Here is a 12,500-nt window from a genome sequence, read left to right as displayed (position 1 = left end):
CTGTTTCCTTCATGGTTTGCTTCACGGCGGGTACAGTAGAAAGACAAGTTGTCTTGCTTGGTTCTCTATTTTGTGCAGAAGTCGTAGATGGCAGTCGACGACAGTGGAGCATACTCAAGGTGTGAGAGTTCTGCAGTCTCTATTGTAGAACAGAAATACTAGATACGCCTTCGTGATGCTAGTTCCTTGGCTGACTTGCTTGGAAGATTTGCCACGCGGTTCTTCGTAGACAATTTGGAATCATATTTCACTCCTAGGATATCCACCTCATCGTCGGGTTCGAACACCCTTTCATTCATTCTTACCACTGCTCCAGCATTAACACTATTGCGCATAGAGACCATAATCATTTGTGTTTTCTCTGAAGGAAAAGGTAATCTGTCATCGTTTTTCCCAGGCTGATATAGCGGTAAGCTTGTGATTGATCTGCTTAAGAGCAGCTGCCATATCATCTCTTAGATAGGTAAACGCTAGCGTACAGTCATGTGGATAGGAATGGGATTCTGGGAAGAGGTGAAGGTCGTTGAAGTAAACATTCCATAAGAATGGAACCAGCGTACTTCTCTGTGAACGCGAGCACGACCTGCGTGTCTTGTTGACTCTGCACCATTGATAATTACTCCTATAGATCTACCTTGAAGGTAATCACTATGGAGTTACAGTGCATAGCCAGCTGCTCTAAGTGCTTACAGTTTTGTCAAGAGTTCCAGGTGCTATACTCAATCGAAAGCGCCAGCAATGTTTATTGCTACAAAACAGCTGATCTTAGATTCATCCAGTGACTTTAATGGAGAAGTTTACCAGCAGATCAGCAGCAGGGCAATCTTTTCTGAAGCCGTATTGACAGTCACAAAGAAGTTAGTGGTAGTAGAAAAATGTCGTCATTTGCCATGAAAGTATCATTTAAAGAATTTTGCCAGTGATTGACAGGAGTGACACTGTTCTGTAGCTGCTGATTTTTGCTCTGCTCTTCTTTTTGTGATCAGAGACTTAATTGGCCTCTTTCCAAAGAGGTCTTTTTACACTGTGCTAAGCAGTGCTCTTAGATTCTCATTAGAAGTAAGGAAAGCTGTTCTACCCATCTAATCATCTATCTCAGTCTGTCTCTTTCTCTCTCTCTCTTATTCTCTCATATTTCTCACTCGTTCCTCTCTTATCCGAAAATCTCTATCCCTACATATTCAACAACGATCTCTCTCCATATTGCACTCCTGTGTTACACTCCTGATATCTGATGAAACACGGGGAATATATAAAATATTTTTAACTGTCTCTGCATGTCTGACTGTCTGTCTGTCTGACTCTGTCTGTCTCTCCCTCTTTCAGCTATTAACACACACACACACACACACACACACACACACACACACACACACACACACACACACACACACACACATACACACACACACACACACACACACACACACACACACACACACACACACACACACACACACACACACACACACACACACACACACACACACACACACACACACACACACACACACACACACACACACACACACACACACACACACACACACACACACACACACACACACACACATACATACATATATACAAATATATATATATATATATATATATATATATATAATATATATATATATGTATATATATATATATATATATATAAACAAGTATTTATTTACCAAGGCAGGGTGACCCAAAAAGAAAGAAAAACTTTCATCATCATTCAACACTTTCACCATCACTCATGCATAATCACTGTCTTTGCAGAGGCGCTCAGATACGACAGCTTAGACGTCCCTCCAAACTAGTATCCCAAACCCCTCCTTTAAAGTGCAGGCCCTCTACTTCCCATTTCCAGGACTCAGGTCCTGCCAACCGGTTTCCCTGAATCCCTTCACAAAATATTGCTCTGCTCACACTCCAACAGCTCGTCAGGTCCCAAAAGCTATTCGTCTCCATTCACTCTTATCTAACACACTGGCGCACTCTTGCTGGAAGTCCAAGCTCCTCGCCCACAATACCTCTTTTACCCCCTCCCTCCAACCTTTTCGGGGACGACCCCTACCCCGCCTTCCTTCCCCTACAGATTTATAGCCTCTTCAAGTCATTCTACTTTTTTTCTATTTTCTCTAAATGACCAAACCACCTCAACAACCCCTCTTCAAATCTACTAATTTCCACACTACGAATTCTCTTCATAATATTTACACTTCACATTGCTCTTACACACGACATCTCCATTGTATCCAGCCTCTCCCTTGCTGCAGCATGCTTCACACCCATATAAGAATGTTGGTGTCACTATACTCTCGTACATTCCCTTCTTTGCATCCATGGATAACGTTTTTCTGTCTCCACAAATACCTCAAAGCACCACTCATCTTTTTCCTTCATCAATTCTATGGTTAACCTCGTCTTCTATAAACCCATCTGCTGACAATTCAACTCCCAAATATATGAACACATTCACTTTTTCCAAACTCCCTTTCTGCAATGTAATATCCAATTTTTCTTTATCTAAATCGTTTGATACCCTCATCACCTTACTCTTATCTATGTTCACTTTCAACTTTCTTCCTTTACACACCCTCCCAAACTCGTCTACTAACCTTTGCAACTTTTCCTTAAAATCTCCCAAAAGCACAGTATCATCAGCAAAAATGAACTGTGACAATTTAATACCACCCCTTTCCCCAACACCTTCTTTTACAACCCCATCTATAAATATGTTAAACAACCATGGTAACATTACGCATACCTGTCTAAGACCTACTTTTATTGGAAAGTAATCTCCTTCTCTCCTACACACCCTAACCTGAGCCTCACTATCCCCATAAAAACTATTTACAGCATTTAATAACTTACTACCTAATCTATACACTTGAAACATCTGCCACATTGCTTCCCAATTCACTCTATCAAATGCCTTGTCTAAATTCATAAGTGCAATGAAAATTTCTCTACCTGTATCTAAATACTGTTCACATATATGCTTCAATGTAAACACTTGATCTACACATCCCCTACCCATACTAAATCCTCATTGTTCATCTGCAATCCTGCTCTCTGCCCTACCTCTAATTCTTTCAACAATAACCCTACTATACACTTGACCTGGTATACTCTGGTATACCTGGTATACTGTATTTTTTTTCATTATTTATAAATACAATTTTAAAATAATATTTTCTGTGGCTCTTGAACATTCAAAAATTCATTATATGAGTCTATTCTTATCGATGAATTTGCCCACCCCTGATATGTACGTTGAAAAAATTTCGGTTGTGCGTTGATCTGTAACCGATTTTGAGGTCTTTTCTACAAGACCAGATGTGGTCTTCGATCATGCTTTCTTGTTGTTTTTGCATTACTGAAGTTAAGTTAGGAATTAATAGAGGAAATGTTGATAGAGGATACAGGAGAGAAGATGACAAGAGAAAAGGTGATATAAATGAGGTTTTTAAAGAAAGAGAAAGAGAACGAGAGAGAGGGAGAGAGAGAGAGAGAGAGAGAGAGAGAGAGAGAGAGAGAGAGAGAGAGAGAGAGAGAGAGAGAGAGAGAGAGAGAGAGAGAGAGAGAGAGAGAGAGAGAGAGAGAGAGAGAGAGAGAGAGAGAGAGAGAGAGAGAGAGAGAGAGAGATGCCTGATTACACACCTGCAAGTGGTTCTGTTTATCTTGAAGCTTACACAGGCTTCAGGGAGCACGTACACAAATACACATGTAGACACGTGTAAACAATGGTACGCACGGGGGTAGGGGGGTTAAAAATGGGTTGCAACAGCGACATGCACACGTACACGCACACGAACATGCTCACGAACATGCTTGCGTGCACAGAGATGCATAAGGACTGAGGCATAGCTATGCACACACCAGCCCACATACACACACACACATACACACACACACACACACACACACACACACACACACACACACACACACACACACACACACACACACACACACACACACACACCCACACACACACACACACACACACACACACACACACACACACAGGAAGCCTTGATCCAGACTAAGCTGGAGGTAATATCCTGGAAGTAGTTGGAGGTCATCACTGCTCATGCTTCTCATTCTCATTTCTCTTGATTCCTCATCCTATTCCTCCTCTTTTACTTCTTTCGCTCTACCGGCTCATCTTCCTTCGCCCTGTTTCTCCTCTTTCGTAATGCTGATTCTTCTTTCTGTTCCTCCTGTTTATTCTGTTCTTTCCCCTTTTATTCCTTTACTTTCTCCTAGGCCACTTCCTTTTTCTCCACATTCTTTTCCTACACTTTCGCCATCTCCTCCTCTCCATTTCATCTTGTTATTTTCGCCTTTACCTCCTCCTAGTTTTCTCCTAGCTCCCTTTTTCTATTTTTCTAAATTCCCTCTCCTTATCATCTATTCCCCCCACTCTCCTCACCCTTCTAACCTACCCCACTCCCTTCCTCACCTCCACCTTCCTTACCCTCTTCCCATCCACCCCCCCTAGTGTGCTGGAGTGAGGTGGAGACAGTAATTACTGCAGAAGGTGATGCTAGGTAGGTTAACTCTTTCCTCTCAGGTATATGCAACTGTGGTTCTACCCCTCTCATTATATATATATATATATATATATATATATATATATATATATATATATATATATATATATATATATATATATATATATATATATATATATATATATAACGTCTAGAATTCGCAGAAAAGGCGAAATATTCACAAACACTATTCTCAGGCCGAAGAAGACTCGAGCCTACGAACCTTGGAACAAGGTACGCAGTGCTCTACCAACATACCACACTGGTCCAATACCTTGGACCAAGGCAGACAGCTTTCCTGAGATTAGTGTTTGTGAATATTTCGCCTGTTCTGCGAATTCTAAACATTGTGAAAATCTCTCGTCGGTCGATGTATGCAGGGGATGAGATGAAAAGCTGAAAGCTACCTGCCTGAAAGCCGGCTGCCTTGGACCAAAACGTCTGGGGTTAGCTGAGCGCCAAAGTATTGGACCAGTGTGGTACGGTGGTAGAAGAAAATATTAAAAGAGCTCTGGGAAGAACCTTGAGTTTTCCCTGAAGTACCTTCTCTGAGGGTGAGGGTCCCCAGTACAGTTCTACAGGTGGCACCTCCCTGCAAAAGTTGCGTCAAAGTACGTAGCACTTATCATTTATTCTTTATTCTTCCAGGATTTATTTTTATTGGATTAACGCTTTCTCACTCTCTTATACAACCTGTATTTTTTTCCCCCAGGACACACGAGTGTGAGCAGATCCGAGCATGTCGACTCTTTTTTTTTTTCTTTCCCTCACTGGAAAAGTCACTTAAAAACTGAAGTCAATTCTCCTATTCTGACATTTTTTCCCCTCCAGGACACAGGGAATATGGACTCCGACTCCTACAGGAAAATTTGTTTTATAATAACTGTGGCAAGGCATATAGCTCTTTTAATTGATTGTGCTGATGTGATATATATATATATATATATATATATATATATATATATATATATATATATATATATATATATATATATATATATATATATATATATATATATATATATATATATATATATATATATATATATATATATATATATATATATATATATATATATATATATATATATATATATATATATATATATATATATGTCGTGCCGAATAGGCAGAACTTGCCATCTTGGCTTAAATAGCAATGCTCATCTTGCCATATATGAAAAGTGAAAATTTGTGTATGCAATAATTTCTGCCAAAATCATTCTGAACCTAACGAAAAAAATATATTTCACTGTGTTTGTTCAGTATTAAATTATTGTGAACAAATCTAAAATATATTTAGTTGGGAGGTTAGGCTAAAATAAATTGTTATTGTTATAATAAGGTTAGTAAGTTTTCTAAGTTCCTTTTGGTGCAAAATTATAAATTTTTACATCAACATTAATGAAAAAAATATATCTTTAAACGTATAAGAGAAAATTTTAGAAAGGACTTAATTTTAAATGAGTTCTTGCTAATTGACCAGTTTTACATATTCGGCACGACATATATATATATATATTTATATATATATACATTATATATATATTATATATATATTAAGAACATAAGAACATAAGAACGAAGGAACACTGCAGAAGGCCTACTGGCCCATGCGAGGCAGGTCCAAGTCTCCTACCGGCTTAAGCCAATGCACCCAACCTAGTCAGGTCAGGTCACATTGACTTAAGGGAGGAACACGGCAACCGACCTGGTAGCACAAGCTATCAGGTCTAACTCACACCCACCCACATCTACTCATGTATTTATCCAACCTATTTTTAAAGCTACACAACGTTCTGGCCTCTATAACGGTACTTGGGAGTTTGTTCCACTCATCCACAACTCTATTACCAAACCAGTACTTTCCTATATCCTTCCTGAATCTGAATTTTTCCAACTTAAAACCATTGCTGCGAGTCCTGTCTAGGCTAGATATTTTCAGCACACTATTTACATCCCCTTTATTTATTCCTGTCTTCCATTTATACACCTCAATCATATCCCCCCTAATTCTACGTCTTTCTAGAGAGTGCAGTTTCAGGGCCCTCAGTCTATCCTCATAGGGAAGGTTTCTGATACATGGGATCAACTTTGTCATCCTCCTTTGTACATTTTCCAGAGAATTTATATCCATTCTGTAATACGGTGACCAAAACTGTGCAGCATAATCTAAATGAGGCCTAACCAAGGATGTATAGAGTTGAAGAACAACCTGAGGACTCCTATTATTTATGCTTCTTGATATGAAGCCAAGGATTCTATTAGCTTTATTGCGAACACTTATGCACTGTTGTCTTGGTTTCAGATTACTGCTAACCAGAACTCCTAAATCTTTTTCGCAATCCGTAATATTAAGATCTACATTATTTAGTTTATATGTGGCATGGTTATTGTCCTGTCCAACATTTAGAACTTTGCATTTGTCTATATTAAACTGCATCTGCCACTTCTCCGACCACTGCATCAGTCTATTCAAATCTTCCTGGAGTGCTCGAATGTCCTCGTCAGAATGAATTCGACGGCCTATTTTGGTGTCATCGGCAAACTTGCCGATGTCGCTCTTTATGCCCTCATCTATGTCGTTTATGTAGATTGTGAACAGCAGGGGGCCCAACACTGACCCCTGTGGAACACCGCTCGTGACGCTTCCCCACTCTGATTTCTCCCCATTTATGCAAACTCTCTGCTGCCTATTTGTCAACCATGCCTCTATCCAGGAAAAAATTTCTCCTCCTATTCCATGTGCTTTAATTTTCCTCAATAGTCTCTGATGTGGGACCCTGTCAAAAGCCTTACTGAAGTCCATATACACAATATCATATTCATTACCATGATCTACCTCCTCAAATACCTTAGTGAAAAAAGTTAATAAATTCGTAAGGCAGGAACGCCCCTTTGTAAAACCATGCTGAGATTCGTTGATTAATTTATGCTTTTCAAGGTGGCTACGAACTGCCTCGGCAATTATTGATTCCATAAATTTTCCCACTATGGAGGTTAGGCTTATTGGTCTATAGTTCGAAGCTAAGGACCTGTCACCTGTTTTGAAAATAGGTATCACATTTGCCATTTTCCACTTATCTGGCACCATGCCAGTTTGTAGTGATATGTTGAAAAGATTAGCCAAAGGTGTGCTAAGCTCCTCTTTACATTCCTTTAGAACCCTTGCATACAGTTCATCAGGGCCTGGGGATTTGTTAGGTTTTAATTTATCTATTTGCCTAAGGACCATGTCACTTGTGACCCTAATAGTGCACAGTTTATTATCGTCCTGTTCTACATAATTTATCATTACTGGAATATCGCTGGTATCCTCCTGTGTAAAAACTGAGAGGAAGTATGTGTTAAAAATTCTACACATTTCCTTATCACTGTCAGTGAGCTGACCCGAGGAACTTTTGAGTGGGCCTATCTTGTCCCTGATCTTACTTCTGTATACCTGAAAGAATCCTTTTGGGTTAGTCTTCGATTCTCTTGCAACTTTAACCTCATAATCTCTTTTTGCTTTTCTAATTCCCTTTTTTATTTCTCTCTTTAACTGAATATATCGATTTCTCAATTGCCCCTCTCCTCTTTTGATTTGCCTATATATGCCTCTCTTTTGACCAATCAGATATTTTAATCTATTGTTCATCCATTTAGGATCATTTTTGTTTGATCTGATTTCCCTATTTGGAACATAATTTGACTGAGCAGCTAGAACTATGCCCTGGAAAGCATCATATCGGCAACCATCACCACCTACCTGACCCTTAGTCAGGTCATTCCAGTTCAGCCCACCTAAGTAATTTTTCAGTCCTATGAAATCAGCCAAGCGAAAGTCAGGGACGGAGACTTGATTGCCATTATTAGGGGAATTCCATGATATATTAAAACTGAGTGATTTGTGATCACTTTCCCCAAGCTCATCATTAACCTCAAGATTATTAATTAGTGTTTCCCTACTGGCAAGAACCAAGTCAAGGAGGTTATTTCCCCTAGTTGGCTCTGTCACAAACTGTTTTAAAAAACAATCCTGGATCGTATCAAGAAAGTCACCTGACTCTAAATTTCCTGTCAAATTGCTCCAGTCAATCTGTCTATAGTTGAAATCTCCCATTAGCACAACATTTTCGTATGTAGATGCCTTACGAATTTCGTCCCATAGAAGTTTACTGCACTCCCTATCAAGATTTGGGGCCCTGTAAATCACACCCAAAATTAGTTTTTCTCGGCCCTCGAGAAGCTGTAACCAAACAGATTCAGTGGCTGACGCTTCTAATTTAATATCTTGTCTAACACAACAATTTAAATTGTCTCTGACATACATCGCTACTCCACCACCTTTCCTGTTGACCCTGTCAGTGTGGAATAATTTATATCCTTGTATGTGACATTCAGAGGGCATCTCTCTATCTTTCAGATTGAGCCAGGTCTCTGTTATAGCAATAATATCTATGTTTCCTGCACTTGCAATTAATCTTAGCTCATCTATCTTATTTCTTACACTCCTGCTATTAGTATAGTAAACCTTAAGGGAGCTAGTCCCTTGCTGCCCTCTGCTGTCCCCCTTTGTTTGCTGACCTGATCTATTGTCTTTATTTATAACTTCATGCTGAATGCCTTTTATACATTTACTGTTTCCAACCCAAGTGTTGCAACCTGCTTGTTTCCCACACACACCCATACCTCTATCTTCCATCAGTTTAAAATCATAGGCATTTCACCAATGGCCTTCTCAATCGAGTCTGCAAGTGCTACCACCCCAGCCCCAGAGAGATGTACCCCATCCCTTGCATACATATCATGTTTGCCATAAAAGTTGTTCCAGTTGTCAATGAATGGGATTGCAAGTTCCTTGCAGTATCTGTCTAGCCAGCAATTTACACCAATTGCCCTAGACAACCATTCATTTCCTACTCCCCTTCTAGGCAAGATGCTACATATGATTGGGATCCCTCCCTTAGACTTAATGAAATCTATAGCTGACCTGTACTTATCTAGCAGCTCTTCTCTCCTACCCTTCCCAATATCATTTCCACCAGCACTGAGACAGATAATGGGCTTGTTCCCATTACCTGACATGATATTATCCAGCCTGTTGACAATGTCCCCAACACCAGCTCCAGGGAAGCACACTCTATCTCTCATCTTCTTATTCCTATTACAAAAAGCACGGTCAATATATCTTACCTGAGAGTCACCAACCACAAGAATGCGCTTACCTCCATTAGCAGGGGCAGTAGTACCCTTACCTTCACTGGCCACTGAAGTACATTCATCCTGAAGAACAGAGAAGCGATTTCCTACCTTCAGATCTTCACTCTTAACTTTCCTTACTCTGATGCGCCTTCCATTACTGTGAACCACTCGCCACTTGTAGCAGGTGCTGGACTGCACCTCACTGCTGGTAGCCGTTGCTACCTCCCCAACTACAGCCTCCTCACAGCGAGAGACAGACTGCACCTCACTGCTAGAAGCCTCATTCCCCACAACTCCAGCCACCTCACACTCTCTCCCAGACCCATTGAGGTGGACCTTCAGCCTCCTAATCTCCTCCTGGAGAAGCAAGACCTCCTCCTTCAACTCTCCAACCTCAATTTTTAAAACACTGCAGAAGCAAGCCATGCTTTGTAACCGTCCACACTAATCCCCAAAGCAGCTCAGGGTCTGTGACCTCACGTGACGACTGACCACTGACGACTGACGACTGACCACTGACGATTGACAACTGACCTAACGCCGTAATATGCAAATTAGGTAGCAAGTCTTGCCACCTGCTGAGTCTTCTATTTAGTATTGACCCTAAAGGCTTTTTTGAGAGGGGAATTATCTTTTTGTTAGTGCTTTTATTTTGTGCGTATGTGTGTGTGTGTGTGTGTGTGTGTGTGTGTGTGTGTGTGTGTGTGTGTGTGTGTGTGTGTGTGTGTGTGTGTGTGTGTGTGTGTGTGTGTGTTGCTACTGATATTTTGAGAGGAGGCCTAGGGATAGGGCTCTTGATCCAAGGAGTTGGAAATGCTTTGTGCTTTTTTTCTATGGGGAAACAATCCTGATTTTTCTCTTGTTAATACTACTACTAACAACAACAATAATAATAATAATAATAATAATAATAATAATGTTATAATAGCAATAATAATAATAATAATAATAATAATAATAATAATAATAATAATAATAATAATAATATAGTATTAGTAGTGGTATAAGTAGTATTAATAATAATAATAGTAATAATAATTCCTTTTATATTGTTATCTGAGGTTGCCATGTGTTTCTTTTATCATGATTACTAAATATCCATTGAGTTTAGCCCACAAATCACTTTTTTTTTCACTCTTTCATTTCTCCACAAATCACGTTTATCCTGCCCTCTGTCCTCCCAAAATCATGTTTATTCTCCGCTTCCTCTCCCCCAATCATGTTCCTCCCCCTCTCTTCTGTTCCCCAAAATAATGTTAATATTTTTTTTCACTCAAATCCAACAAACAATGTTTTTTTTTCTTTCAATTCTGTTTTTCAAATTATGTTTTTTTCTTTCTCTTCTTTTGGAAATGTTTCATCAACCTCTTGTCCCACACATCATGTTTTTCCTCGATTCCTATTCCGCCATTTTGTATTTTTCTCGTCCTTGTCTACTCCCCAAATCATGTTTGTCCTCCATTTGTATTTCTCATTTTCATGTTTGTCCTCCATTTGTATTTCTCATTTTCATGCTTTTCCTGCATTTCTATTTCCGAAGTCAGCTTTTCTGCCCTTTCCTTCCCCAACTCACGTTTTACCCTCTTTTCCCCAAATCGTATTTTTGCTCACTTGTTGTCCCCAAATAATGTTTTTCCTTCATTGCCATTCCCAAATCGTGTTTTTCCTTCCATCTGATCCCCAAATCATGTTTTTCCTCCCGTCTGTTCCCTAAATCATGTTTTCCTCCCGTCAGTTCCCCAATCATGTTTTTCCTCCCGTCAGTTCCCCAAATCATGTTTTATCTCCTGTCTATTCCCTAAATCATATTTTTCCTCCCGTCTGTTCCCCAACTCATGTTTTTCCACCCGTGTGTTCCAAAAATCATGTTTTTCCTCCCGTCTGTTCCCGTCCAAATCATGTTTTTCCTCCCTTATGTTGCCCAAATCATTTTTTTTGAGCCGGGGTCATCACTCAGGCTGACGGGTCGGGCAGGCCGCCCAGCGTAGGTCATCACGGTAATTATTTCACTAAAGCCTGGCCGATTAACCGCACATTTGCCAAATAACCGGACGCCGTTGTTTCAGTAACGGCAGCGTGGGTGAGTGTGTGTGGCTGTTAGTTATTGCTAACGGTGAAGAAGCCAGGTGATTGTGTGTGCGTGTTTATTCTGTTGTTGTTGTCATTGGTTTTGCGTTGTTATTGTTAAGGTAATTGCATCTGATGGTGCTGTTGGTGAGGTCATTGTTATGGTGATTGTGTTTGATGATACTGTTTGCACTGGTGTTGTCACGGAGATTGTATCTGCTGCTGTTGTTGTTGGTACTGTGGTTGATGCAGTGATTGTGTTTGCTGCCGTTGCTATGGTGATTGTGTTTGCTGCCGTTGCTATGGCGATTGTCTAAGTGCTGCTGTTTGCAAGGTTGTTGTTATAGTGATTATGCTGTCTGTCTTTGTTTACTGTGGTGCTATTAAGGGTGAATGCATTTTGGCTTTCGTTGTTTTCACTGTTGCTAGATTGTGTTTGCTGCCAACGTTGTTTGCAGTATTATGTTGCTGCTGGTGTTATTGTTATCATTTTTGGAATTATTATTATTATTAATTTTGCTATTATTATTATTATTATTATTATTATTATTATTATTATTATTATTATTATTATTATTATTATTATTATTATTATTATTATTATTATTATTGTTAGTATTATTATTACTATAATAATAATAATAATAATAATAATAATAATAATAATAATAATAATAATAATAATAATAATAATAATAT

This window comes from Cherax quadricarinatus, chromosome 40, assembly GCF_038502225.1.
Source record: "Cherax quadricarinatus isolate ZL_2023a chromosome 40, ASM3850222v1, whole genome shotgun sequence".
In the NCBI taxonomy this organism is placed as follows: Eukaryota; Metazoa; Arthropoda; class Malacostraca; order Decapoda; family Parastacidae; genus Cherax; species Cherax quadricarinatus.
The sequence above is the reverse complement of the archived record's forward strand: the minus strand, read 5'-3'. Positions refer to the sequence as shown.